Source organism: Dasypus novemcinctus, chromosome 22, assembly GCF_030445035.2.
Source record: "Dasypus novemcinctus isolate mDasNov1 chromosome 22, mDasNov1.1.hap2, whole genome shotgun sequence".
NCBI lineage: Eukaryota > Metazoa > Chordata > Mammalia > Cingulata > Dasypodidae > Dasypus > Dasypus novemcinctus.
Genome location: NC_080694.1, coordinates 56,511,810 through 56,525,368, shown reverse-complemented (window position 1 = coordinate 56,525,368; position 13,559 = coordinate 56,511,810).

Sequence of the window (13,559 nt, the reverse complement as noted above, 5' to 3'; positions counted from 1 at the left end):
TAGAGCTTCCAAGTCCAGCCACAGAATAGCTTCTGAGGCACCTTGCACCACCACTGGAGGATGGATACTGGCCTCCTTTGTGTGGAGTGCTCTACTCATGAATCTTCTCTGCACTTGGGCAGTCTCCTCCTTCCACTCTTCCAAGTGTATTGTAGGATGCTTTTCTGGTCTCCTGGGCGCCCGAAACAGATGCTTTACATAGCTCTGTTTAGATTACTAACTTTCCTATAGGATGAGTTGAGTCTTGGAATGCCTTACTCAGTTGCCATCTTGCCCCCCATCTCTCTCATAAGTTTTGATATAAATTATTTTATTTTCATTTGGCTCCAAATGGATTTTGTAATTCCCCCCTATGACTTCTGTATCAACTGATGAGTTATTTCAAAGGTGGTTAGGGTATGGGTAGGGGATGATGCTGGTGTCCCATCCAGATCCCATTTTATTTGGCTGGTGTTCTCTTCTACCAAAGGCTGTGCATGTTGAATGGTAATGGCTCAAAGCTACCATGTTCCAAAGAGAATTGCCTTCAGCCCAATGAAAGCTCCCTTACCCAGGAGGTATTACTAGCTTGCTGGCAATAACTGGCTGACATAGAAGGAAAAATTATCATGACTTAACATTGGACTAATCTGGTACAATTTGCTCAGCTGAGTCAAATCCTTGCTAAGCTCCTCCCCCTACCCTATTGTACTTCTCCCACTTCTCTTCTAAGAACACTCCTCAATGAGTCATACAAGAATCTCCATCTCTTTTCTCTAGGGGATACAATAAAAACAGGGGTAGCAGAATTAACCTGTGCTTTAGATATAAATTATTAGGATGGATTTCTGGAATGAATCACTTGCTGGCTAGGCAACAATGGGCACCCCACGACTGGGGGTAGGTGGAGTTTTGATAATCTCTGGAATGCTGCAGTGGTGTGATGGCTAAGATTTCCCCCTGTGATAACCTGGGATAGTTTATAGGTGGGAAGGGATGCACTAGAGCAGGGGTTCTTAACAAGGGATCTGTGAGCTTGAATTGAAATTCAAAAAAACATGATTCTTTTGGGGATGTGTTGGTGCAAGTGTGAGATATTTATTAAATAATACACAGTAGAGTGTGAACTTAGTAAGTGGTCTGTGGTTTTCACCTGACTGGCAAAGGGATCTGTGGAACAAAAAAGGTTAAGAGCCCCTGCACTGGATGGTGCAATGTCTCTGGAATTGGAAAAGTGTGTGTGGGAAAGACTAACTCTGAGGACTATGGAATTAGGTGGCTCTTGCTAAGTGTCCCATAAGCATTGAAGAGAGAAAATGACAGGCTCAGATCTATTAAAAAACAATTTAAAACACAGTGTGAAATTCAGAGGGACTCATTGGCAGTATTCAAAAGGTTCTTTTCTCCTGCAGACTTAGGAGAATACTGCAAATACTGATGCGTTCGCACTGACAAGGTTAATGGGAGGCACTGACTCTGCAGTACCCACACAGTCTTTAGAGAGCAGGCTTGGATTTACATATTTATGCAAAATCAGTCACCCTCTTTCCTTAGTCACCCTTTGGACTTCCCCATTACCTCATTCAAGACATTCTGAAGCACATCTGTCAAAGTCCTATGGCTTGTCTATTTGGTCCAGTTGACCTTGTATGTTCAACTCTTTTGTATAACCATCATCATAACATGATTTTTTTTCCCTTAAAGTTTATTTTAAACTTTATTATTACTGCTCCAGCTTTTCTTGGTGAGTATTAGATTGACCATATTGTTTTCCACTCTTTTACCTTTATCTTTCTCTGTCATCATGTTATAAGAATGCCTTATAAATGGCATATAATGGGATTTTAAAAAAATACAACTTATGCGTTGGATCGTTTAAACTTTTAATTAAAAATTTTTTCACCTGTAACCTTTTAAAAAGAGAGGTTTACTCAATTTACATGTAGTTTGACTCTTTTATCATATTTTGATGTTTCTATTTACTTTTTGTATTAGTCAGCCAAAAGGGGTGCTGATGCAAAGGGCCAGGAATCTGTTGTCTTTTATAAAGGGTATTTATTTGGGGTATAAACTTACAGTCATAAGGCCCTAAAGAGTCTAACTCAAGGTACCATAAGAGGTACTTTCTCACTCAAAGTCATTTGCCACGCCTTGAAGCAAGATGGCGGACGACGTCTGTGAGGGTTCAGCCTTTCTCCTTCCTTTTAAGACTCCATGGTCCCAGCTTCCTCCAATCTCAACTGTAGGCTGGCATAAGGTTTGTCTCTCAGGCTTCTCAGCAGCTCTTTTCTCTTCAGCTGCAAACTATGAGGCTGATCTCTCTTCCCAGGGCCTCTCCCATGTCTATGGAGCTGTCTCTCTTCCTCTGTGTTCTTCTCTGTGTATCTTCTTCCCCGTGTGTCTACTTCTGTGTAAGAGTCTGTTTTATTGGTCCACCTAGGTGACTCTGTATGCCCTTATGACATGGTTGAATCAAAGCCCTAGTCTGAACATAAGTGAATCAGACATCTCAGCTGAATCTAATACAATCAAAGGGTAGCAATCAAATCAATACAATCAATACAAGCAATACAATCAAAGGGTACAAACATAATCAAATATCCTATTTCAATTCATAAATAATATCAAATCTAATACAATCAAAGGGTAGCAATCAAATCAATACAATCAATACAAGCAATACAATCAAAGGGTACAAACATAATCAAATATCCTATTTCAATTCATAAATAATATCAAACTGCTACACTTTTCATAATTTTTTTCTCTTTCAATTCTGGAAAATTCTCAAAGTTAATTTCTGGGAAATTCTCAGACATTATCATTTCAAATATGATCTCCATCGTATTTATTTTCTCCATCTCTAACTCTTTTTATAATAGATACATATTGGATCTTTTCTATCTTTTTCCAAGTCTTGATTGTTAATATTTTTTACCTATCTATAATTGCTGGATTATGGATATTACTTCAGGTCTTTCTACCAGTTCCCCCATTTTTTTCAGTTGGATCAGATCTGTTATTTGCTTCTTTCATTTTGTTTTTGAGTTTAATGACTATGTTTTCCATTTCTAGGATACCTATATGGCTTTCTTTCAAATTCATTTGTTCTTTTATCTGTTTGGAGCTCTCATTTTTTTTTATTATATTTTCCATTCCCTTTATCATTTTAGGCATATTTAAATTTAGTTAATTACATTTGCCTAAGATGTTAAATACTGTTCCTGTTATTTCTGCTGTCTAGGACACTTTCTCCCCTGTTTGTGTGTCTGCCAACTGCACTGGATGAGGGCTCCTTTCCTGTGTGGCTTGCACATTTTTAGCATGAGCTCGTCTTTTGGTTCTTTGTTTTGCATGAGACCATTGTACTCTGGGTTGTTGGGTTGTGGAAATGTCTCTGGAGAGGTTTCATATTTCCTTTGCATTGGCCCTAGAGATTCCATGGTTCTCAGATGAGTTTTACATAAATTTTTTGAGAATCCCAGACCGCTGGGGTAGTATACATTTCAGACTCCCATACACATTGAGGGCTAGTATTTTTTCACAAGTACACATATACTTATTTAATTCGTAATATAGCATTTTGGATGGCCTGGGACATTTTGGAGAGGGGCAAGGCTGTGTAATCGACAGATGCTCAGATTTGTGTCACAAGGAGACACACTATTGGTCCAGAACTCCCAGTACAAACAAGCCTGGGGTAAAGCATTTGATAAAAAATAGTTCAACAGTAGTCTAATGAATATCCCAGCATATGTCTGAAGATGGAAGACCAGTCCATAAAAAGCAATGTTACCTGATTCGAGCGCAGTCGATCTGGCCAACCTGAAATACGTGGTCAAACACGGCTCCGTGGCTCGGAGGCTGCAGCTGGCTTCAGGGGCTAGAAACAAGTATGCGAGTGGCTCTTACACACCTGCCTCCATTCACCCGTTCCTTGGAGGAAAGGGGAGCAGGACTGGATCTTGATTTTACGTTTTTCTTCTCTGCTCCCAAACCTTCCCCCATTCTCCCCACCCCACTAGGGGAGGAGTACGAGATCCTTGTCTCCATGCTATTAATATTTCTAAGTGTCTAGCTGCAGTCTTCCTAAGTCCCCGTTCCTTAAATGACTATTGTTTGAAGGATCCAATGTTAGGAAGAGGTCTCGCTCACTTTTCCACCCTTCTGCCTTGTCTGGCTCCCTTCTTGACAGGTGTGTTAACTGTCAAGCTCCCAGGCTCAGGAGTCCTGTCCAGATCTGATACCTCCTGTATTTACTCTTCTGGTTGATTATAATAGGTACGATCTCAATGGTTTAACAGAATAGAAATTGATTTCATGCTCACATAAAATCCAGGTGTTGGGGGTGGGCTAGGGACCTGTCTTCCACTCTGTCCATCAGGGAAGCAGGCTGACCAAGGCATTGTATCTTCACACATGGCTCCCACAGTGCCCAGCTTATTGTCGTCCTGCCAGCCAATGGCAGAAGAGGGAGGGGGAGGAGAATCATATGGGAGAGTCCTAAAGACCAGGCCTGGGGGAGGTATGCAGCTATTTCTGCCCACATACTATTGGCCAGAATCAGTTGCATGACTTCACCCAGATGAAAGAGGGGCTGGGAAATGGAGACCTTAGCTTGGCAGCCATTTCCCAACTCTGCTTAATGAAAGAGGAGTTGCATCTCCGGTGGCCAGCTAGTTGTCTGTCTCTGTCATCACTGGAGATCATCAAATTCAGCCATTTCCTAAACGGGTAACCAATATTTGCTTAAGCAGGTGACATGTATTTAAATAACTGTCATATATGTAGACAGTGCTGAAGGACATAAAACAGATTGAGTTACATAACCCAGAAGAAACACGTTTTTAATCATTCCTGTGGATACAAACCCATTGTAAATAGGACCTTTTTACTATGGTCCTACTTACTATAGTAAATAGGTGTACTTAAGCATTAGGACAGTGGAAATGATCCAGGATCAGACAGGAAGAGACAGGAGGAGTAGCAAGAGCTCGCAAGCCCTGGGAGACCCAACATCTCTGGGAGATGGAGAGGTCTGGGTTCAGGACAGCTTGAAAAAAGCCAAGCTCATGCCTGCATGCCTGCCCATACACCTATGCTAGGAGGTAGCACACCTCCTACTTTTAGTTAAGGTGTGGTCCACTGAATCAGGTTGGGTCATAATCCAGTTTACAGGAGTCCTTAATAAACTGAACAAAATTCATCCATAATGAGAAAAAGCCATGGGGAAGTCAGCAGGAGCCTGGCTGAGAAAGGAGAGGACATGGCCATGTGACGGGAAAGCCAAGGAACCTAAGGATTGCCAGCTAGCCAGAAGGCTACCGACCTTGGGAAGAAGCTGGCCTTCTAGCCTCCAGAACCACGAGCCAGTAAACTCCTGTCGTTTAAGCCAAAGCCAGTCTGTGTATTTGTGATCCCAGCCCAGCCAAACTAAGAAAGGGTGTAAGCCTTTCAGAAGAAGCAGATTTTATTTCAAGATGAGGATTCAGGAAAGAGTTCCTGGAAGAGGAGGCACTCAAACTGAGCCTGAAAGCCCGAGTGGGATTTGCACATGGCAGCTCTGGGAAGCGTAGGGCAGCTCCTTTCTCAGACCAGCCCTCCTAGCACAGGTGCCATGGGCAGGCGTGCAGGGGTGAGCTTGGCTTTTTTCACGCTGTCCTGAGCCCAAATCCCTCCCTCTGCCAGAGATGGTGGACCTCCCAGGGCTTGCCCAGCTCTTGCTACTCTTCCTTTCTCTTCCTTTCTGATCCTAGATCATTTCCACTCTCCCCAGTGCTTAAGTACACAGGCTTTCAGCATCAGACAGACCTGGCTTGAGTTTTGACTTCAACAGTTAACTACATGACTTCGAGAAATTTTTCAACCTCTCTGACTCTCAGTTTTCTTACTTATGCAAAAGAGAAAATAATAGCAGCTACTTTGAAACCTGAAAGGGTTTAAACCTGAAAGGGTTTAAAAAGGGGATGCATGTACAGTATTCAGCACATAATTAGTACTCAACACTATTAGATATGAGGATTATTCGTTTTTCCTTGGTTTTTAGAATCTTCTTTTGAAACTCCTGGCACCTCCCCATGGCTTCTTTCTGCTTCTCTACTACCCACCTTTGAGTCAGAACTGAATCTTTCTTGGATGCTTTTCTATTATTGACAGAAACACTCGCCAAAGCTCTGTTTTCAGTTTTGCTGTGCCCCGTACCAGCTGGGACCTGCTAGGTCCATTCACGGCCTTTGTCTATGACCAGAACTGCTGATTAATTTTCAGGATGTCTTCTATCAAAAAAGGGGAGATGATATGGCGATGACGATGATGGTGGATGTTGGTGTGAGCGTGGGGGTAGATCAAACTCCTATCACTTCCTGCTTTATTGCCTTGGCATTAGCTTTGGCCTGTTTCACAGCATTGAACCACAGACCGTTTGCATGTAAAAATCGGGTTTTGTCTTCATCCTACCCTGAAGCCTCATTACTGTTGGTGCCAACCAGTGGTGCAAGAGGAGCAGCCACAGGTGACGGGAACGGCATACTGGTACGTGTCGATTATGTCAGCGTGACTGTGAAGAGTCAAGGCCTTAGGCGCCCTCCCTGTGAAATAGGAGCGTGCACCCAGGCATCTTCTTGGGCATCACGTTACTACGGAGTTTCAAACATTGGCATCCGCATCATCCAGGAAACGTTTGCTGAGCCGCCTGCCAGGTAGAGCACTGCACTGCCAGCTGCCAGAGTCACCCTACTGCCAGCCTCACTGCTTCTTTCCATCAAGTGGCCCCCAACGAGGAGGGTTCCCCAGAGAGCAATCGCCTTCCAGCTGCATCATCAGCCCCTCCTTGGCATTTCCAACGGACTGTCTGCAGTTAGAGCATAAAACAAAATTGTCGTGATGATTTGGGGATTTCAAAGGAGGAAATGCAACTTCATTCCTAGGACTGCAGGCTTACAGTCCATTGCGATTACTTCAAAATCCATGTTCATTACATCCAGTTTCAGAAGAAAATTTCCTAGGAAGGGTGTCTGGTTACTTGCCACGGAAATTGCTTTCCTCTCTTTGGCAGGAGACTGTCATCCTCAAACTAATTTCCTGTTTATAGTGTTCACTGTTTGAAAGCAGGAGATTGTCATAATAAATAGGAAGTTAGAAATGATGGTGGAGATGCATTCAGAAATTTGGTTGCTAGGGAAATCTTTTTTGCCTACTTTACTTGATAAAAATCCAGGCCTTATCTGACATTTTCTTCTCTCTAATGCTCATCAGCAACTATTATCAAAAGAGCATTTGTTAAGTATTGATCTCTGCTTGGCAGTATGAGTGAACGATTGGGCCCCTGCCCACTGGGGGCTTACACCACTAATAACAAAAAAATAGCTGCAAATACAAAAATGACTCTACGAATTTAATATTTAGCTATTTGATTGGCACTCTTATAGTACCTGACTTGGATATTTTCATTCACTCCTCACAAGGGTCTTTTGAGGAAGGGGCTATTATTACTTCCATTTCATTGATGAAGGGTGCACTGTAAATAATTTGCTCAAAGTCATGCAACTAGTTAATAATGTCAATATTTGCACTTACCATCTCATATTACTCCTCTTACTACCCACTGTGCTCTACTGCTTCTAATATAACCAGATGAGGAAGATGAGAGCAAACACTCACCGAGACTGCAATGTAAACGTGCGTTTACGATTGCACGCTCGGGCTGAACCCACTTTGCAGGCTGGGGGTGAGAATAGAATTTCAGGAACTGTACATGGAGAAGAATTTCTTTTGTCTTCCCACAAAGTGAACTTCCTCCGAGGAGGCTACAGGCTTGCAACTTGGACGAAGGAGTTGGGTGAGGCAGGTGGGGCAGCAGCTGGGGTTACATTTCAGAAATGGAACGGTTTAACGGGCCAAAGGGAAGATGGACGAGTTGGCTTGAGCCTGGTGGGCTCCAGCAGTGGGTCTGCAGGAGACAAGGGTAGTCGGCTCAGGCAGCGGCCTGAGCTTTGAAAAGTTGAGCCCCGGCTGCGTGGACGGGAGCCGCCCTGCCCAGCCCCCTGGCCAGCTCCTCTGCTTTTGGGCAAGGAGAAGCAGGAGACACGGGGGCCTGCACCACGGCCCCGCGCTGACACCCTGGGAACGTTTTGCATGCTCCCAGGGCAGAGTTTACATCAAGCACCACATTTGTTTCAGCTTTTTATCCTCCTGCTGGAGTAACACGATCGGGTGACGCCCAAGTCAATAAAGTCAGATCGTGTGCTTGGTCTTTGCTGGGCTAAGTAGCTGCCTGGAAGTAGTGGTCATTTTGAGTTGCTGAAAATAAGTAAGAAGACATTTTAATGAGTTAATAAATCTTTCTCACGAACTTCACGGGAAGACAGGAAGCGCCGCACTTTACTCGCCAGCCTTAATTAAACTTGATGTTGGAAAGGTCAGCGCCCTGCCTGGCGGGTTCCAAAGCACTTCAGGCCCGGCGGTGGGGGGTGAAAGCAAATCGCCTTAAACGGGTGCCTTAAACAGGTGCCTTCTAAGTGGGCCACACCCCAGCTAATCAGCAGCATTAAGTGCAGCCCTGTGCAAGTCTTTCCTCCAAATGCTTTCCACGCAGATTAGCCGCAACAGCAGCCCTGCTACGTGCATGCTGTTGTAATTCCTGACGGATGAGGAAACTGAGGCACGGGGAGCTGTGAGGGTTTGACTGAGGTTCTATAGTCTGCAGAGAGGTTCTACAGTCTGGGTGCAGGGAGCCTGACTGAAGGGCCGGCCCGGGCGGGCTGCCCCCTTCAACCAGCGGACTCAGCAGATGCATCCGAGGCCGGGTCATCAGCTGCGGTGCGTTCGGGTGCTGCGTGGGAAACGCGATTCTTACTGTAGGTCGCCAGGAGGCCAGGGAGCTACGAAGAGCGACCACAGCTTCCTGAACCCAGATGCCTCCATCCAGCAAACATTTACTGAGCTTTTAGTATGAATTAAACCCTGTGCTAGGTGCTGGGAAGAAATATGAGTAAAACATGGTTTTACTCCTGTTTTCTTCAAGGAGCTCACAGATGAGTGGCTTCACCCTTAATAAAATTTCTGGGAAAACAAAATTGGCAGTCTGGACTGATCTTTGTAAGCTCAGCTCTTGAGTTTGGAAGAGTCTGGCCTTTGTTTCCCCATAAGGACTCAGACTGAATTCCCATGTAGTCTAATAGATGTATATATTTCCTGCCCACTTTGTGCTCTGTAAAAGTGCAGCACTCTGCAACTAAAGGGGTCTTTAATCTGAGACAGTTTTCAAAATATATTTTTTGCTGAAGCATACTATTCATACATGAACACGCATGAACAACAAGTGTATAGTAAAGATTGTGAACTTACAAAATAAACATATATAACATCACACAGGGGTTTCATACATCACCTCTCCACCAACACTTTGCATTGTTGTGAAACATTTATTACAAACTATGCAAGAGCATCGTCAAAATATCACTACCAGCTATAGCCCTTATCTTACATTTGGTGTATTTTCCCCCAACCCACACTATTTAAAATATATATATATATATACATATTTGTTACAGATGTTGTGAACTTGCAAAACGATCATACAGATGTGTGGATTTCCCATACAACACTACACCATGGTGGAACATTTGTTACAGATTATGAGATAATATCATCAGACTATTACTACCAATCACGGTTCATAGCATACATTTGGCACACTTTTCCCATACACCTCCATTATCAACATAGTACAGCTTTGGCATTGATGCAAGAATATTATAGTATTGCTGTTAACCGCAGTCTATAAGTTGCACCGATTATAGTTTTCTCTTGCTTCTCCATATTCCCATTACCCTTCAATAGTGATGTACGTCTGCTCTAGAATCTGAGACATTTTGAACAGAGATGAGATGCAGCTACTTTCTCATCCTTTCTAGCAGAATCTATGCACAGGGAGGGAGTCTGAGACAGGATACCTGGTTTAAATCTTGGTTGGCTCACTTCCTAGCTGCGTAACCTTGGGTGAATTACTGCATCTCTCTGAGCCTAGATTTCTTCATCCATAAGATGGAAGAAGTAAGAGTAGTCATCCTTAGAATTATTTTAAGACTAAATAAAAGTAAATGCAAAGGTGCATAAAAAGGTTTATCACATTGTGTGGCACAGAGAAGCCCTCGATAAATGTCAGCTATTATTATTATTATTATCTTCTTTGCACTGTTCTGTTTGCCTGAGCTTCAGCTCATCTTCTCCTCTGGATAGAGAATGTGTAGCAAAACAAAGCCTGTAGATACTTTCCCTGCCTTTTTTCCACCCTTAACTAATAAATCAGCCCAGGGGCAAAATATAGGAGTGGCAATTATTGGAGGTCACATTCTGAAAAAACAAAAAACAAAACAACAGCATTTCTTGCTATCGTTTTCCTTCCTCAGAAGGCAAGGGAAGTGATGAGAGAAATGATTCCCCTGTAAGTTGGAGATATGGTCCAGCCTAGGACCCTGAGAGAAGCCCACCACACCCAAAGACTGGACTCAGAGCACCAGATCTCCACCACCTTTCATTCCCTTCTGAGGGCTTCCTGCTGCCCTCCCCATGGCAGTGCTGTAAGGTGTTGTCCATAATCCTCAGCTCCCTCACCACCTCTAATTTGATCTTTGCCTTCTGTAGAAAACCTTACCCATGGCGATTATTCAGCCGCACTCCCCACTATGCCCTGTTGCCCAGCTCTAGAGCTGCTAGCACCATGGATGATGCTCCTGGAGGGGGGCAGCTCTGTGGCCCCGTCACCTCCAGACGCTCTCCAGGGCGCTCTTGGGCTGCTTCAGTCAGAATGGGCTTCTGTTCATCCTTTCAAAGCACCCTCTGCACTCTTGGTTCTGTGTTCGCACATCCTGCTGCCTCTGCTTTGAAAAGCCCTTTTCTTTCTTCCCATCACTCCCCTCCCCCCTTCCTAAAAACCAGGGTTAGCTCCTGGTTGACTTCTACTTCTTCCAAGGCTCAGATTAGGCATCACCTCCTCAGCTAGGTTAAATTCCCTTCTGCCCTGGATCCTCATTTTCATTGCACCTAACACAACAGTGATTAGCTTAAAATCTATATAAATCTGCTTTAGTCTTCACTCTGTGAATAAAAAACATCCTCCCCTATTCTTGACCTCGCTGGTCCTTCTCAGAGGCAACTTCTTTTGACACTTCCCGTTTGAAATTCTTCTATGGCTTCTCCTATAACTAAATAATATACTCCCTACTTGACTTATTAATTTGAGACAATAACTTGATTTCCTACAATGCGAGACGTGAGTTTTGTTTACTTCCCCTACATCTTATCCTATTCCTTTTCCTTCTTCCATTGTTTTCTCTTTAGTGCTTTCATTGGGTTGTCTTTGTAACTGTAAGTTATAAATTTAAACCATTATGTCTTTCCACAAACTTTACTTGACTCTTCATTTTATTGGATGAGGATATTAGTATCACTCATTATCTCCACTAATTTTCTCCTTCTGCCTCCCAACTTTAGGCCTATCATTTCATGCTGAAGGTTGAAAATAAACAGAGTTTGCATTCTTTTGACTTTGTAAATATTCGTCACTGGAGAACTACTGTGGGTCTTTCTTTCTCTGTGGTTTCAATGTCCCATCTCCTGTCCCTTGAAAAGCAGATTGTACCCATTGAGAAGGTCAAATTTCAAATGACTTCTCTTGTCTTGGATTTTTCCAATTCCTCCCCAACATACCAAAACCTAGTTTATGATTTGTACCCAGATTTTCTTGTGCAGATTTAATTTTTCTTGGAGTTTCTATTGCATTTCTTTTTTCTTCTTGATAAGAGTAACATGTATTTCCTGTAGACTTTAAATTACCTTACCATCAACTAATCTATTGAATGTAATCTCATTTTCTTCCTTTCATTTTTCCATTCTGATTTTTATCACTTTGTGGGTGGCCCATTCTCTCTAGAAATGGCTTATATCCTTTTATTTCCTGTGTCCTAAAATTTTGCAAAAATTTGTCTTTATTTTTTTAACCGATCACTTTGCTGAATTTTGAGTAGGCATTTCCAATCTGGAGATGTATGTTTTCTAAAGCCTGGAGAAATTATCTTTTATTATTTTATTGATAATTTTTTCTTTGCCATTTTTCTGTCCTTGTTTTCTTCTTGATTGGGTATCTATGGCTTTTAACTTTTTTCTTTTTTTCTTTTTTTAATGGGAAGGGAGATTTTACATTTGGGGAAATGCTGTTTTTTTTTGTTTTTTTTTTAGTAATTTGTTGTTTTACAAAGTTATTTGATGTTCCTTTTCATAGTTTTCTATTTTTGTTTTATTGGTATTATTTCTTCTTCACTGCTAATTGGGGTCTCCTATGATTTCTGGCATCTCTTTGCCTACGCTTAGCCTTTCGCTCCCCATTTGCTGGCTCTGCTCAGGCGTCTGGTGGTCCTTGGTTATGCTTTCCTATTTAAGGATGGGGAATTAGCTTGCTAAGTCAGGACTGCTGGAGACCATTTCCTCTGGTCTTTACCTGGCAGGTCTAGTTTGCTCTCAGCTTCTCCATGGAGTGGGACGTCCGGGTGCTGGGCTCAGTGGGCAGGGCTCGTGGGCCAGGTGACTGTGCTTTAAGACCCAGGAGTGGCTGCCTGGCCAGGAGACTGGGCTTCCCCCGCCCAAGGTTAGACGGAGAGGGGCTGTGACCGGGGGCGCCCATAGCCACCCCGTAAATCTCCGTCCTCCCCACAAATTCTGTTTGTGTTTTACCGATACACGTGTACACACACACACGCACACGTTAGGTACACGGAAACCTTAGTGCCTCTCTCCATCATCCTTCAGGGTCCTTGGTGCCAGTGCTCTGCCTGGTTCTGGGTGAGACTGCAATTGGGAGTGCTCACCCCCCAACTGAGATGCGCCCCTGCACGCAGGCAGCTAACAGTGTAGCTTCTAATGGAAGAAGCGGATGTGGAAATGAGGCGTACGTGCCCTGGAACGCCCTTGCACAGAGTGCTGGGTGCACCTAGGGGAGAGTCATGAAGCCTGAGGAGGAGTGTAAGAGAGAGCAAGGAAATGACGGGGGCGTTTCTAGAGGCAGAAGAGCAGACAGGAGAGCAGTGTAGACTCTGGAGCCAGACCGCCTGGGCTTGGAGCTTGCCCTGCCACTTACTGGACAAGTTACCCACTCTTTTTTTCAGTTTCACCTGCTGTAAATGGGCATGGGCATATGATAGTAGCCCCAACCTCATAGGGTTATTATAAGAATTAAATGACTATATATATATATCTCTCTCATGCTTCAAATGGTGCCCAGCAGTCAATGTGTGTTCATTCTTATTATATGGCTGTTATTATAAAAGACTTTATATGGATTAAATAACTATATATATAAATATATATATCTTATGTTTTGAAAGTGCCTGGCAGTCAATGTGTGTTCATTCTTAGTATATTGCTATTATTTCTTGACGTGGCCTTGAACGATGAGCCCAGTAGCCAGAGAATGGGCGGATGCTTATGTCTGGGGGGATAAACTCTGTGAGTGAAAGCAGAGGGGTTTGAAAGTGCAGGCACATTAGCACAGGGGAGTGGTGGAGTCTGACAAGAGCACATTCTGG